Below are 15,473 nucleotides of genomic sequence, written 5' to 3'. Positions count from 1 at the left end.
AGTACCCCAAATACCTTCAGCAGGCCTATTCGGGGGTATCTATAGTGATCCAAAATGTCAGTACATCTTTTGGGGGGTGTCAGGCTGATTTCCCCAAATCTGACAGCACTTTTCGCCAGGTCCGAAATCACAGGGTTCCGTTTTTGCCGATTTCTAATTGAATACGGGGATAAGCGGGACGAGCGAGATACTTTTTCGCATGGAAAACCAGCGATGTCGGCAAAAAGTCCGGGACTTTTCGCACCTAATTGAATATGCCCCTTAGCACTAAAGATAGGCGTCCAAATCCCAACACCTATCTTTAGCCCGACAACGTAATCCCAACAGCCGCCCGAACTAAGGAAAGCGGGGACAGGGGTAGCGTTAGCCGTGTCTGTGTGGGGTGGGGGGGCAGGGTTAGGTTTAGGCACCCCCGTGGAGGGTGTTAGGCTTGGGTATGGGGGGGTTAGGGTTAGGCAGCCCCCCCCCGGGAGGGTTAGGTTTAGGGTGCAGGAAGGGGGTGTTAGGGTTAGCATGCCCTCATTGCTGGGGCACATTCTTTCTTCGTGTGTAGCTGAAACTAGGCATGTAGGGGGTCAATGCACTTAGCGGAGATGTGCCGTACACCACGCTTTGGAATGATGCATTGCGGGAACCCTATAGTGCCAATTGTGCCCCGCACGCATAGTGTAACATGGCATCACACCAATACTCAGCGGCACATCCAGCCTAACTGAACTGACAACGCAAACTACGTTTATCTTCATAATCTAATGATTTGTTGCAATAAAGGCTAATTGGAGAGGACGTTTGGTGGAGGTGGAAGACACAGTGACTTTCAACTTGTGAGATTCCAAACACATGTAAATGGTGGGTTCACAGGTGATCAGCATCAATAACAATACTGCATGCGGCGTAGCAACGGCCTCATACTGATCCCACAAAGGCAACAATTCCGCAGCTGCGATATATTGTCTCCCGCTCCACTGCGTTAGCGTTAACTTTAAACAAAAGCAAAAAAAATTCTCTTTTGGGCAGGCACAATTTATAGCTAACCCCCAACGGAGCATGCATCAAAATAATATTGATTTTCGAGACTGATATTATTTCCACAATTATCTTGTGCATTAAATGCAGACATGGCAATACAGGTTCAGTCTCCCATATCCAAATATTCCGAAATACTGAATTTTTTTTTTAGCATGACTGAGATAGTGAAACATTTGCTTTTTGATGGTTCAAAGTACAAACTATATTTACGGCACAAAATTATTAAAAATATTGTATAAAATTACCTTCAGGCTGTGTGTATAAGGTGTATATAATACATAAGTGCATTCTGTGTTTAGATTTGGGTCCCTTTCCCAAGATATTTCATTATGGTATGCAATTATTCCAAAATACGGAATATTCCAATATTCAAAATACTCCTGGTCCCAAGCATTTTGGATATGGGAGACTCAACCTGTATTGCATTGATCCGAAAGACCACAGGTTCTCAAACTCGGTCCTCAGGACCCCAAACAGTGCATGTTTTCCAAGTGGCCTCACAGAATCACAAGTAGGATAATTAACTCCACCTGTGAATCTTTTAAAATGTGTCAGTGAGTAATGAATACACCTGTGCACCTGCTGGGTCACCTGGAAAACGTGAACCGTTTGGGGGTCCTGAGGACCGAGTTTGAGAACCACTGCGAAAGACCAATGCGGGACCACTGATCGGCCATTGCTAGACCAGAACACTGAAGGCCTTGACTATTGGAAGCATCACAGGTACAGTGTGTAAAACTGCAGATTTTATGGTACAGTAACTTTAAACCCTTTGGCCCATATTCAATTTGAGGTCGGACTTCTCGCCATCATCGCCGTTTTTCCTGGGATAAAGTATCGGGCGCGTCTAGGATCCGGTGAAAACGGGACCCGGCAGAAAGGTAAGCATCGTCAAGTCCTGTCACTTTTGGGGAAATCAGCCTGTCACTCCCCAAAAGATGGTCTGACACGGGGGATCACTATGGGTACCCCCGGTTTGGCCTGCTGAAGGTAAATGGGGTTTTAAAATAGCCGTGGCAGGTGCATAAATGCGCCTGTGAAGAATAGCACTTAGCTTTTTTTTGGGGGGGGGGGGAAATAAGTAGTCCCATCAAATTTGGGGTACATGAAAATGGGTGCAAGCATATTTTTAAGTCCCTAAAGTGATTTTTAAAAATTCTTCAAAAATGCACCTGCCGCAACCAGCCGCATTCTAGATAACACCCGCCGCATACTTAGTAGCCCCCCCGGGATCGATTTTCGCTAGTTTAGAAGTTTGTCCCCCAATATTTTTTTTTCCGCCCCCAAAATGAAAGTACCTTTTTTGTGGTGTCCTGAGGGACTTTTTAAAAACTTTTTTACACAGATTACTTTAAGGGGGCATTCCAAAGGCTGCAGGCTATTTTTTTTAATTCTGCACCCCAAACCCCAATTCTGCCCTTTTTTCACCAGCTAAAACAGTGGTGAAAACTTATCCCCGTTTTTTTAACAAAGACTTTTCGCATTTGAAATTGAATATGGGGAGAAGTCAAAATAGCGAAAATTACATCATCGGCGATAAATTATCGCCGATACTGACTTTTCGCTCCAAATTGCATATGGCCCTTAAAGAACTTTTTGCTTTATGACCAGACACATTTTACGTTTGACCAACAATATTTTACTTGAATTTTAAATTGCTTTTATTTCATGACAGATATGATTTAAACATGTTACCAATAGAAATCCCTATCTATTTGCTAACGTTATTAAGCTAAAGTACACAAAAATAGAAATAAAATACATTATACATTACTGATGGATTATTCTTAAGTAATAAGTGTGCCGGCAGCAATAGTTCCTTAAAGCTTACCACCACCCAAACCGGCATACCTTTAAAGGTCGCCGCTGTGAGGGTGAGCAGGAGGACCCACGAGTAATCGCAAACTCTGCAATTGCCGCATCTGATTTGTCCCCCCGCTCACAGCCCCTCTCCGCAGCGTCACAGAGCATCGTTTTTTGCCTAGGGTCGTGCGATGGAACAAGACCCAGGAAAAACAGCTGCACAAAGCAACTGCAAAAAAAAAAACAATGGTGCCCTGGATAGGACGAAATTAGGGCAGCCTCATTCCTGCTCGCACCAACATAAGCTGCGAGCAGTAATCAGCTAGAGACCGTCCCGCAAAGCCACCGAAAGACGTTTCAATGGACGACCCTAATGGAGTTCAGTTTTTAGGGGTCGATTCAATTAGCGGGCGTGATTACATTCACCATTTTTGTGCGCACGCTCTATGGGAGGGAGGCAAAATCAGCGATGTACTGTAGGGGGTGGTCCCAGCAGCCATTTAGGAACATACTGAATGTTGCACCTAACTAGATTGCCCCCTTGAGGTGGGGGAGGGGGGGGCTGTTATGGGGGACAACAAAGGCAGCTTCAGCCTGATCCCACCATCATTCGCACAAGCCCCCAATGTGATCACACCCAGAAACATATAGACATGTCCGGTTGCATCTTTACCGCTAGTGCAGCAAAACGCACCATGCGCATTGCGTTCGCAACGCCTGCAACCCCATAGGAGTGTATTGTGCAAACGCAGCGCATGGCGTGTCGTACCGTCGTACGCGCAGCTGCGGCTAATCGCATGAGGCGATGCGTGCGCACGTTTGCAGCGCGAGCTGCAAGGATGCAAGAGGACACATCTGTATCTTTGACTGAGATAACCCCAGACTGGAGCCCTATCCCCCTGATAATGATAGGGTGGTGGTGGGGTATGAAAACCTGCGCGTGCTGCAACAAGTGACGCTCCCAGGGCGCAGCAGCTGTACAGCAACCTGTACCACAGCTCCGGCCCGGTCCTGTGCAGCACGGAGAGCAGGCCCAAGCCAGCTGCACGTGTGCCAGGTTATTACCCGCGCATTCCCGCACCGCTTCCCTATGGCAACAAGACCCGGAACCGGACCATCATGCATCGGGACTCACAAGGAAACGCAGTGCAGAGGATGACAGCGTGAAGCCAGCAGCGGCGTCTCTCGGCCACGCCCACTTGAATGGTATGACGCTCTTGCATGGAGGCGCCTTCATACACAGCGACCCCCACTGGTCAACAGTGATATAGCAGCCACACAAATCCCCTCAGTTGTATTGTAACTAATGATATATATTATATACTGTAGACAAGTTGACAATGATAACACACTCTCCAATGCATGACACTTCCCTCACACTATTCTGTCATATGTAGGCCCATATTCAATTAGTTTCGCATACGCGATATAGTTTCGCCTGCCGGAGTTTTCGCCTACATCGCGTCTTTTAGCCGCGGAAACTTATCGTGAACGTACCCGCAATTCGCCCTATTCAATTCCAAAAGGCGCGAAAGCGGAGACACGCAAAGTCAGAACAGGCGAAAAGTGGTGTCTGAATCTGGGAAAATCAGCCTGAACCCCCCAAAAAGATGCAAAAACATTGGGGATCAATGTAATAGTGCCCAATTAGCCCTAATGGAACAGTTTGGGGTACTTAAGTTCGCACAATTTCCACTAATTAGCGTCTTTGCACAAGTGGTGAAGAATGGCATAAACAGTATTTTTAGGAGAAAATAAGTAGTCCTGTCAAATTTGGGGTACTTGGAAATGGGTGCTAGCATATTTAAAAGTTGGTAAAGTGAAGTTATAAGAAACGTTAAAAACGCACCTTCAGCAAACACCTGCAATCCAAAAAACACCTCACCCATACTTGCAGTCTCCCCAAAAGTCTATTTCGCTAGTTTTTAAGTTTGTACCCACACTTTGCACTTTTTTACCCCCTTTTTCAAAGTGATTTTTTGGTGTGTTCCTCACTTTTTTTTCGTTTTTTTTTACGTAGTTATCCTTTGGGGGGCTGTCCCAAGGGTGCTGAGTGGTTTCCTCACCTTTGAACCCCTAAATAGTGATTTTGCACTTTTTTTCCTCCACCTATTCATAGGCGAATCATTTTCTCCTATTACATTGCATTGCGTTTTCGCGTATGCGAAAAGTGGATGGAATTGACAGAGGGACCGATTCTGACTCGCAAGCGTCCGCGTTCGGAATGCAGGCATTTTGCTAACGGATTGCTAATGCAACTATATTCCCGTCTTCATGCGGATGCATCAAGCCGCCGTGTTTTCCATCTGACAGCGCAGCGGTCATCACTTAAACAGACATGCCGACATTTTGGCTGCCCCTTCCCGGGAGGGGGCAGCCAGATCGGCAAAATAGGGGGGGGCAAGGCCGGCTGTTGTGGACGGAGCGGGGGGCGTGGTCATGCGCTCGCATCATTTTGGCCCCGAGGCTCCCGGCCAAATCGGGAGGGTAGGCAAGTATGCACTTAAATCAGCTCTTACACCTACCCTATCCTGGGCAGCGCCATAGAGGGTGGGGCCAGGCCCTGGTACTGTACTGTCTTAAGAACGCCATACCCCCCAACTGTTCCGCTTTTGGCGGGACAATCATGTTATTCAGGGTCTGCCCAGCTGTCCCACCCACGGGCAGCGGTTGGCGGAAGTTAGTGAAGATCACTCTGACCGCTGCTTTGCGTGGCAGAGCAGAGGGTGAATAGATGCCGTGCGCATTTCAGACGTGCGGAAGTTCCGAATCTGCAATTACAACTGTTGTGAGGTATGGTACAATCTGTGAGAGAGAGAAACGCTCTGACCCTAATGACCGCTGCTTGTATGTCCGGTCGTTGATACGGAGAAAACCCGCTGTTCCATATCTATACAGTGCACTACATGGGAGCTAAGCCCTGACCGCCGCAGCACCTGATCTGTTCACCAAAGGAAGGCCTGCATACGGCTCGTGATTAAATCCAACAGGTGTCCCGTGCGGTCCGGACGAGCAGCTACTTGGCAGAACACTGCGTCCTCCAAATGCACTGGAGGCTCAATCTATATAAGTAAGCCGGGCCGGCTGCCCTCCCACACTACACTTGTCCTCTTCAAAACTTTCCCGACCACTACTAAATGGAGCATTATTATACTTGGAGGTAACATTCTACCCTAAAGTCTCCCTGATATACCCAGAATATATTATTATACCGAACATTGCAGCAATCATTTACTTATCTTTTTTAATATTGTGGATATATATGCACTTTGCTATTTAAATACTGTTTGTGCCAATAAATGTTTATTTTTTATGGTAATGAGAAGCCTATTATTTGTATCAAACAAGCAATTATACAGTATCATACTTTTTACAAGTTGCTCAATACCAATTTAAGCGCAGTCAATTTGTGTGTAGCTTTTTATTTTGATGTATCTTTTGCCAGACTAGCAACTGGCTAAAATTAGCTCAGAGGTTCCCGAACGCGTCCTCGAGGCACCCCAACAGTTCAGGTTTTAGAGATAGCCATGGTTGAACACAGGTGGTTAAGTCAAATTGACTGAGTACTAATTGAATCACCTGTGGCCAAGCATGGATATCCTTAAATCCTGGACTGTAAGGGTGCCTTGAGGACCAAGGGCCTGATTCAGAGCCGGACGCTCTGACCAGAGCGCTCGCTCTGAATCAGGGCCGTCCTACCTAAACTTAGAGCGGCCTCCTGGTGACCACCCACAGCATATGCAAGCGGCCAAAAAGATGGTTGCGATGGTCAAGACCATCACGACCATCGGGCTTGCGACGAGACCCTGCGGTAGGGTCTCGGTGACCGCAAGCCCTGGAGTGATTTTGGCTCTACCACTTGTGATGTCAGTGGGGCCAGACCCAGACGGTAGGCGTTCCCATGGGAACACCTCCGTCTGGGCAGCCACGACCCCCGGCACCCCCACCAAAGGGGGCGTGATGTCAATCACCATCGACAGCACGCCCCCTTTGGTGCGAGACCCCGAGCGACGGCTTCCCCGTCGCTAGCCGGGTCTTGCGCATGCGCACTAGGCCACCATCGACCCGCTTGCGTGCGCTCAGCGCTCGCGAGCGGGTCTGAATCAGGCCCTAAGTTTGGGAACCTCTGCAGTGAGCAATCTCTGGATAGTTTTATATATTCCCAAAATCAGCCACCCACTTGGACATAAGAGCCTCTATTCATCCGCTGCTCTGCCATGCAGAGCTTCAAACGTGCACTGAAAACCCACCTGTTCACCAAAGCATACCCTTCCGCCACATAACCATGTTACCAGGTCTCTGGACCTCATTCAGAGTTGGTCGTAAGTGGCCGCTCAGTCATACCCAGCGATGTTCACTAAACTGCGCATGCGTAAGATTCGCAATGCGCGTGCACAAACTAGCTGTTGCAATCGGAAATTTCTCTCTCCTTGAACACAGCCAGGTCGTTAGTTTGAGTGACAGAATGAGCCGTTTGTGGGTGGTAACAGGGGAAGGTGCTTGTGAACGGAGGCATGGTGGTCCGAACACAGGCGTGCCTGACTATGCTAATGGAGTTTAATGGGCGTGCATTATTAACAAAGTAGTGTCATGGCACACGTGACATGGGTGGTTTTTACACTGACTAGATCGTAGTGCTTAAGAGAGGGTATGGTCAGCCTTAAGCTCTGCGATCAGCTCCGATGGGTCCCGATGGTCTCGATTAATCCTCATAACCCCGGAGATGACGTGTGTTGCGATCGAGAAGGGGCGTATTTTTAGTCTTACGGCCGCTTCTTACCCTCGCTCGTTCAGCTAACGATCCCATCTTAGGGCCGCAACTCGCGATTGCTTCATTTGCATATCCGGCCCTTTTCCCCTACGACCGAGCGGCCGCTTAAGACCGACTCTGAATGAGGTCCTCTGTCCCTCCCGCCTCAGCCATCTCTACCTTGCTTACTTCCTGCACTCAGGTCCCCCTCTACACACTCATGCCTCATGTCATCTGTCTGTCTACCCTCTCCCCTAGACTGTAAGCTCCTAGGAGCAGGGTCCTCCTCCCCACTGTCATACAGCCTTCTTCTCTAGCACTTCTATGACAGCCTTTACCTTCAGAGCTGTACTGTGTATGGAGAATTGTGTTGCTAATTGTTACTTGTGTTCTGTTTATATTTTGGTTACTGTATTGTAATGTAATGTTCTGTGTACCCTTTACTGTATGTACGGTGCTGCGGACCACTTGTGGCGCCCTATTAATAAAATGTAATAATAATAATAATAAGAGAGTTTAGGCCCTCTGGCGACACGTGTGGCAAAATCAGAAACTAAAGAGTTTCACACAGGTCCATTAGGAGGAGTAATCCTGTGTGTTTTTGAATGGCTCACAGTCTGCCCCTGGAACCCTTTTGAGTCGAACTCAACTCCTTACCCTGAATACAGGAAAATGGGTACAGAACCAGTGTTTGAGAACTCAGGGGACAGAGCAGCGAGTAATACAGAATATCGGTAGACTGTCTGGGATCTGCTAGCTGATGCTGCAAACCAATTACCGAAGCTGGAGCCTACACCCTCAAAGAGGAATCTAGATACAGTACCCAGTCACCAGCAACTGGAGTATACACTGAAGCAGAGACTCAGCACAAATCCTAACACTCACAGAGAGGAACCTCAGAGCAACAACCACCATTGATAGTGACACCAGTGGTATGGTGAGTAGAGAGTCCCAAAACTAGATTCGGAGATGTGATGCTGAGAATGATCAGTACACTTTCTGAGCAGCAAAGTAATCTGAAGTGTAATACAGGTAAGGACGATTTGATATCGCACTAAGCAGGAGAGTTGTACTCAAAGGACTTGCTTGAAGTTAGGATCATTGTAGGCTGAAGACTTGGAACTTGAAGTACAAGGATAGTCTATGATACACCCAGGAGACATCAGGCTACTGCACAGGCTGGAACCAAAATGTAACACTCAGGCTTGAGCAGGGCTGGAACCGAATTGGGACCGGAGGAAACAGCAACAAAACCGGACTGGAACCGGAGGCTTGACCAGACTGGGACTAGAGGTAACAGCGATAGAACTGGAATGGGACCACACTGTAACAGAACCAAAATGGGACTTGAGGCATGAACTGGGCTGGGACCAGTGATAGCAATAAAATTGGAATGGGACCTGAGTCTTGAACCAGGCTGGAACCGATGGTAGCAACAATAGAACTGGATTTAGATCAGTTGAGAGCAGCAGCTTGAACGCAGACCAGTAAAGGTGCAGACTGGAGTCTGGTCACAGTGCGGGACTGCAGAGTGGATGGAGCAGCAGCAGCTTGCAGGTAGCAGCACGTGTTCAGGCAGGGGATAAGAGCTAGCACATACACACTGGTGAGTGACCACACAGGGGCCTATTCATCATCAGTGGCCGTATGGCCTCCGATGATGAAGGTTTGAACTCGCTGCGAGGGATACTTAAGTACTAAAGAGCTGTGCAAGATAACGGGAGTCACTTACATACCTTCATCTCTGCCCCAGAGTGTAATATACATTAGAAAGGCTCCTCTGTGAAACAGTATGCTGCAGATATAATTTGTCTGACGGAGACTCATTTGATTGGTGGGAAATTGATTTCCTTGAAAAAGCCGTGGATCGGCTGGACATATCATTCTACACACACTTCTGCATCCAGGGGTGTGTCCATATTAGTGCGTAAATCTGTCCAATTTTCAATGGAGCAGGTGCAGGGTGATATATGGGGTAGATATGTGTTCCTGAAATGCAAAATTAACTTTGTATCTGTACTATTAATGGCGGTATACATTCCACCACCATACTCACTTGAGGTTCTCAAAAAGGTGGCTGAATTTTTGGCCATGTTCCCGGACACACCTGCTTTGTGCCTGGGAGATTTTAATAATATACTAGACCATTGTTAGACAGGCATAGAGTGTCTACTTCAGGTACACAGGGGAGGGGATCTGGTTTTTCAAATATGGTCCAGGGGATGGGCTTGATTGATGCCTGGAGGATGAGATATCCTAATGTGAGACAATATTCTTGTTTCTCCTATACACACTCATCGTTTTCCAGGATTGACATGGCTTTAGTTACATCAAGTTTATTACCGAGAGTCTTGACATGGAGAGACAACGGGGTCAACAATTCTGGAAATGTAACCAGTTCTGGTTGTCACGTATGGGATCTGGGGCGGAATTAGAGGCCGCGTGGAAAGATTTTTTTTTATTAAATAATGGCACTGCATCTGCTGCAATTATTTGGGATCCCTTAGTCATTTCTAAGAGGTTCTTTAATTCAGAAAGTTGCTAATTTAAAGTTTTCTTATAAAAAAAACTGAAGTGGATCTGGAAGCTTCCTGCAAATCTTTAGAGTTAGCCTATATTTCTGACGGATCAGAAGCGAATAAAAAAGCATGGTGTGATGCACAAAAATTATGGAAGGATTGCTTAATGGACAAGGCCCAGTATAAAATTCTATTTATTTCGCATTTACAATATGCTACGGGTGATAGACCTGGATCATATCTAGCTAACTTAGGCCCTCATTCAGACCCACTCGCAAGCGAGCGCACGTACGTTAGGCGTACGTACAAAAATATTTAAATTCAATGGCTCGCTCGTATTTTCGTTCGCATTTAAAATTCCTCCCTAATCTCTGACGACCCCTCCTCTAACTAACAAGCGTACGAAATAGCGAGCGTACATCCCCGAAATGGCTTGAAAGGAACGCACGCACAAGTATAAACAGGAAGTGGCCTTGTCAGATGTCGATTACCTGCTCCTTTATTCTGCCTACCTCCCTCAATCGTATCATGCCAATCAATGTATCAATTAGCTTAATTGTTTGTTTTTTTTCAACACAATGCAAGAAACTTTACTCTTGTCCGTGTTTGTGTTTACCCGCAGAATACGTACGGATGAAACATTCGCTTTTATTGTTCAAAAAACATGTGAACCACAATTAAACAATTGTTCTATTGCTGTGGATCCCCGCATATTTCCCTGGGTTCATTTCTTTATTTAAATTTGCTTACGCATGTCACTGAATCAAGCCTATCATAACTCTCCAGAGATTTCTGGCCCTGTCGAACACATGACTCATACACTAACCAATAAAATTGCTCCTGTTAATTTCCAAAATACATTAGCCAATCAGAAAATTTTTAAACACTTTATCAAAAATGATTTTTAAGAAAAACACCATTGCCATCATGAGAGCCTCCGCATTCACCAGGCGCGAGCTGCTGGTGCTTACGGAGGTCATGGATCGCCGGATCACCAGCCAACCTCAACCCATGACCAACCGGCAGAAGCGCTCCGCGTATGCGGAGGCACGGTCCCGCCTGCGGTCCTTCGGCTCACGCCGCAACATCGGGCAGCTGGAGCGCAGGTGGTCCGACCTGCAACGGCGAACGCCCCGCTTGCTGGCATGCTTTCGCATGGAGATCCTGGAAAGTAAGTGTTATGTATTGTGGTTTTAATGTTTGTGTTTGTGGTGCAAACTGCGTGTGCATGTTTTCGTGTCTGTCCTATTTATTATTTGTACTCATATCTGCGTGTGCATGTTTTCCCTCTATTTCTGATTTATTCATTCTACTCCTATTTGGCTTATTTTTTGGGTTTTTATTTTTTTTTAGTTTTGGTCCCCGGATTTGTCCAGAAACTAACCGCAATTTCTTTGTCATATTTTAGGGGGACAGCCAAGACTCCGCCGTCACCGTCCGTCCAGACGGCGTTCCCGGCCACTATCCCCAACCCCCAGCCAACACTCCACCCCAAATCTTTCCCCTATTCCCCACTCCTCCCCATCCTTCCCAGACCCTCTCCCGGAAATGTCGGGCCTCCTTCCCCTCCGTCCCACTTCCCCCTCTCCTCCACCCACCCCTCTTCCAATTACCCCCTCCCCGGAGTCCATCATAACTCCTCCCCATTCTTTGGGGATTGACGGATCCTCCGAGGAGGATCATGGAGGCATTTCCGGAGCTCCCGTTTTGGCTCCCGGTATGTTTGTATTTTTTTTTTTTTTAAAGCACAAACTGTTTGTATGTAATCATGTGTCGTGCCTTTCTTCGTGTTTTTGTGGCTTGACTTTTGGTGATTTTGCAGTTTGCCTTTACCTCTTCCTGGTGATTTCAACATACACATATCATACCTGTGGGAATTTGTACCTAGGCCTTGTATTTTTGCCAGCCCCCCCTTTTTTTTTTTTTTTTTCGGTTTAGGAGTGATTTCGTTGTGTTTTTGTTTTTTTAATGTGGATTCCCTATTGTTGTATTAACCCACACACTTTTCTCACCCACAGAGGAACAGAGGCGTCGGCAAGAGGTGGCGGATTGTGTTGGCCAGATGCGGCAACAAGTAATCGGCATTCTGGTGGCCCTCGACCGGCTGTCTGGCCTCCTTCGCCAGTAGTTTTTTTATTTTTGTTATCGTTTCTAAATAAATTTATTCTGACAAATATACGTTCTGGCTCATTTTTTAAATCCAAAACCAAGATAGTTTAGCATGACATAAGTAGACTGTTCCTGCAAGGATTTCCCTTTTTTAAAAGTTAGATTGTGTTTTGTCTTTGTATGTCAAACAGACACAAGAAACACATAACAGTAACAATGTCATTTCCCTTTTTGGGTGTAGTGTCAATTACATATTTCGACATTTTACAGGTTCCTAGTTGGTGCGCAAGCTGCTTAGGCCAATCTTACAAATCCCAAGGTTGGGCCAGGCTTCCTTTGGGTGTGGGTTGGGAATCTGAAAACATATTTCAGTTTAGCTCAACTGGCGTCAGTACTGGATTACCCCTTAGTCAAATGTAACTTGTGTTAACCTGGTTACACTTGCTGTTAACGTCCCAAAAAAGGAAGACCATTTCACTCTCCAAACATTTATTCACAACATAACAGAGAAAACAAAGTGGTCACTCCCAAAAAAAGAACACAGTGATAAATTCAAATACAACACATACCAAGAAATAATTAACTAAAAACAAAAAATCAAGAACTGGTTGACGAAGGACCATGCCAACATGATTCCACAAACATGGCGTTGCAATATGGGTTCCAGAATATATGCCCAAAAGGACCAGATCCAGGTTTGGTAAGGGTAGCAGGAAGTAGTGAGCGTTGGAGTGCCAAAGATTATGTGAACAAACAGAAGATGGTGAGAAAAAAAACACAAAATTAGATGTTCGCAAACAAACACAAACACATTAGGTATAAACACTGTACTTTTGTTACAACTTACCTAAAAAATCTGGCCACCACATCATCGCGTATGGCCCCCCCACATACTGACCTACGACCAACCTCGGGGGGGCCATCCTCAGGTAAGGCATCCTCTGGCTGCATTGGGACACCACTCCTTATGGCAATGTTGTGAAATATCCCACACAGGACCACAATTTTAGACACCATATCCGGCACATACATGAGCTCGCCACCAGAGCGGTGGAGGCATCTGAATCGCCCTTTTAAAAGGCCGATACAGCGCTCCACCACTTGCCTGGTGGCTGTAAGTGCGGAATTATATGCACTTTGTGGCCCTGGTGTGGGAGCCAAATAAGGAGTGAGCAGCCAGGACATGCAAGGGTATCCACTGTCTCCTGTGAAAAAAATTAGCCAACATCAGGACCACTGTGTATCAAGCTTAACATTGTTATGTACTAAAGGTCTCCACTTACCCAGAAGCCACGCATCACCAGCTTGTAGGTTGGTTAATTTCTGCCATATCCCTGATTGCCGGATGACGAAGGAGTCATGAGCACTTCCTGGTAATTTAGCATTCAGGGACAGGATCTGGAGGGAGGCATCACATACCACCATTACATTCAGGGAGTGATAGTGTTTACGGTTTTTAAATATTGCCTCCAGCCGTGCTGGAGGCTGAAGTGGTATGTGAGTACCATCCACAACCCCTATGATGTGTGGGAAGCCAGCTATTTGGTAAAAATTGGCCTTGGCCACACTAAGGGCACCCATATCCAAAGGCATTTTAATAAAATGATGGAGGTGCTTGAAAAGTGCCTCCATCACTGCCCTCAGGATCCGGGAAAAGGAGGATTGGGAGATGCCCGCCACTATTCCCACCGTTGTTTGAAATGATCCTGAGGCACAGAAATGTAACACCGCCATAAATTGCGTCAGTGGTGGTATTGCTGTTGGACTGTCAATTTGCCGCTCAAGATCACTTTCTATTAATGAGAGAGTGTCTATGATGATTTTGGGAGGTAGACGGTAGCGTCTTAAAACCTCATCATCGGGCATTCCAAAAAGGGTGACACGTGTTCGAAATATCTGGGGCCTTGCATGCCTACGATGCCTACGCCTGGGACGAGTTTGAGGTTGGTCGTCTTCCGGGAGCAGGGCCAGAACAATTCGCCCCAGATCTACCTGAAATTCCAAGTTTACAATGTAAGGCTTTTGAGTCACCCCAAAAGTAACATAAAACAACTTAGCTTTATGATACCATCCATAGCTGCTTACATGCCGGGGTATTGTCATGATACGTATAAACTGTAAAAAAGCCAAAAATGAGACATCAAAAATTTAGAGGGTGATTTTTTGTTTGTCAAATTGGTGCAAGCCAACACATAAAATAGTCGAAACACACATTTGGCCATCGATGAAAACGACATTGCACACCGTACGTCAAATAGGGGTCAAATGGACCCCAAAAATGGAAAAGGGCAAAGCAAAACTGGTTTACATGATGAATAAGCCTCGAAAAATGCGTTAATTAGTTCACAAATGCAAGTCACTACACCAACTGTCAAAAATGCGTTAATTAGTTGGCAAATGCAAGTCACTACACCAACTGTCAAAAATGCGTTAATTAGTTTGCAAATGCAAGTCACTACACCAACTGTCAAAAATGCGTTAATTAGTTCGCAAATGCAAGAAAAAAAATGGACTTACCCAACTCGAATATATAAGATTTCCAACAAAAAGGTCTTTGGGTCCGAAAGCCAAAACAAACTAAAATAGATGAAATTAGTGTAAAAAAAAAAATATAAAACCAAAAACCAGAAGTAGACACCAATTGGCCACAAATTAGACTGCACAAAACTTACCAAATCAGGAAACGATGGAAAAAAATCAACCCAAAAAATGCGAACGGAAAACCAAAACAACTGTAGCAAAACCAAAAATAAACAAACTCCGCCATATCCTCCAACCGCAAACAACCAAATCCAACCACCTTAACCGCCAACAAACCAACAACGCAACCTCGACTCCACACACACCAAGCCATAAATAGTGTTTATTTTCCCGCACAAATTAAGGATGAATCATAGGGACGCACAATCAATGATGCGGCCGCAAACTAAGGACGTATGTATAAATACGTCACGAAATCACATTTAATTTCTGGTTGATTTCATTCTGGAAGCAGAGACATGGCTTCAGACCAGGGAAACAATGGCCAAAAATCAGGCGGTAAGGCCTTCATGCATTTTGTCTCAATGATTCTTTTAAAACATAATATTGTGAAAGTTGTGAAGTGGCTAAATCTGCATATTTACCCAAATAGGTGAGGAGGATGACATGGAAGAGACTGCTGGCCCCAGTCAACCCGCCAAAGCTGCCAAAAAAAAAAGGCAGCCACATTTCACAAGCAAGGAGATGGAGGTTTTGATCCAGAAGTGCGTTGACATCCTGCC

At 46.0% G+C, this 15,473-nt stretch overlaps 1 protein-coding gene across 4 annotated transcripts in view; it reads right to left on the bottom strand.

The window, feature by feature from the left end:
• Nucleotides 1-15,473, bottom strand: part of LANCL1 (LanC like glutathione S-transferase 1) — a 119,816-nt gene that overhangs the window by 47,289 nt on the left and 57,054 nt on the right. Inside the window, exon 1 of one of the 4 annotated variants that reach the window (XM_088474086.1) lies at nt 3,968-4,046. The exons of 1 other annotated variant lie outside the window; for it this stretch is intronic. The gene's annotated coding sequence lies outside the window, so the exon portion shown is untranslated. Of the gene's footprint in view, nt 1-3,766; nt 3,870-3,897; nt 4,047-15,473 lie in introns of those variants that run through there. 2 more of the 4 variants (XM_088474089.1, XM_088474090.1) reach the window with 2 other exon arrangements.

The sequence above is a fragment of the Taudactylus pleione genome, unplaced genomic scaffold (genome assembly GCF_031769625.1).
Source record: "Taudactylus pleione unplaced genomic scaffold, aTauple2 ptg000147l, whole genome shotgun sequence".
Classification (NCBI taxonomy): domain Eukaryota; kingdom Metazoa; phylum Chordata; class Amphibia; order Anura; family Myobatrachidae; genus Taudactylus; species Taudactylus pleione.
This window is presented reverse-complemented; position numbering and strand designations above follow the sequence as displayed.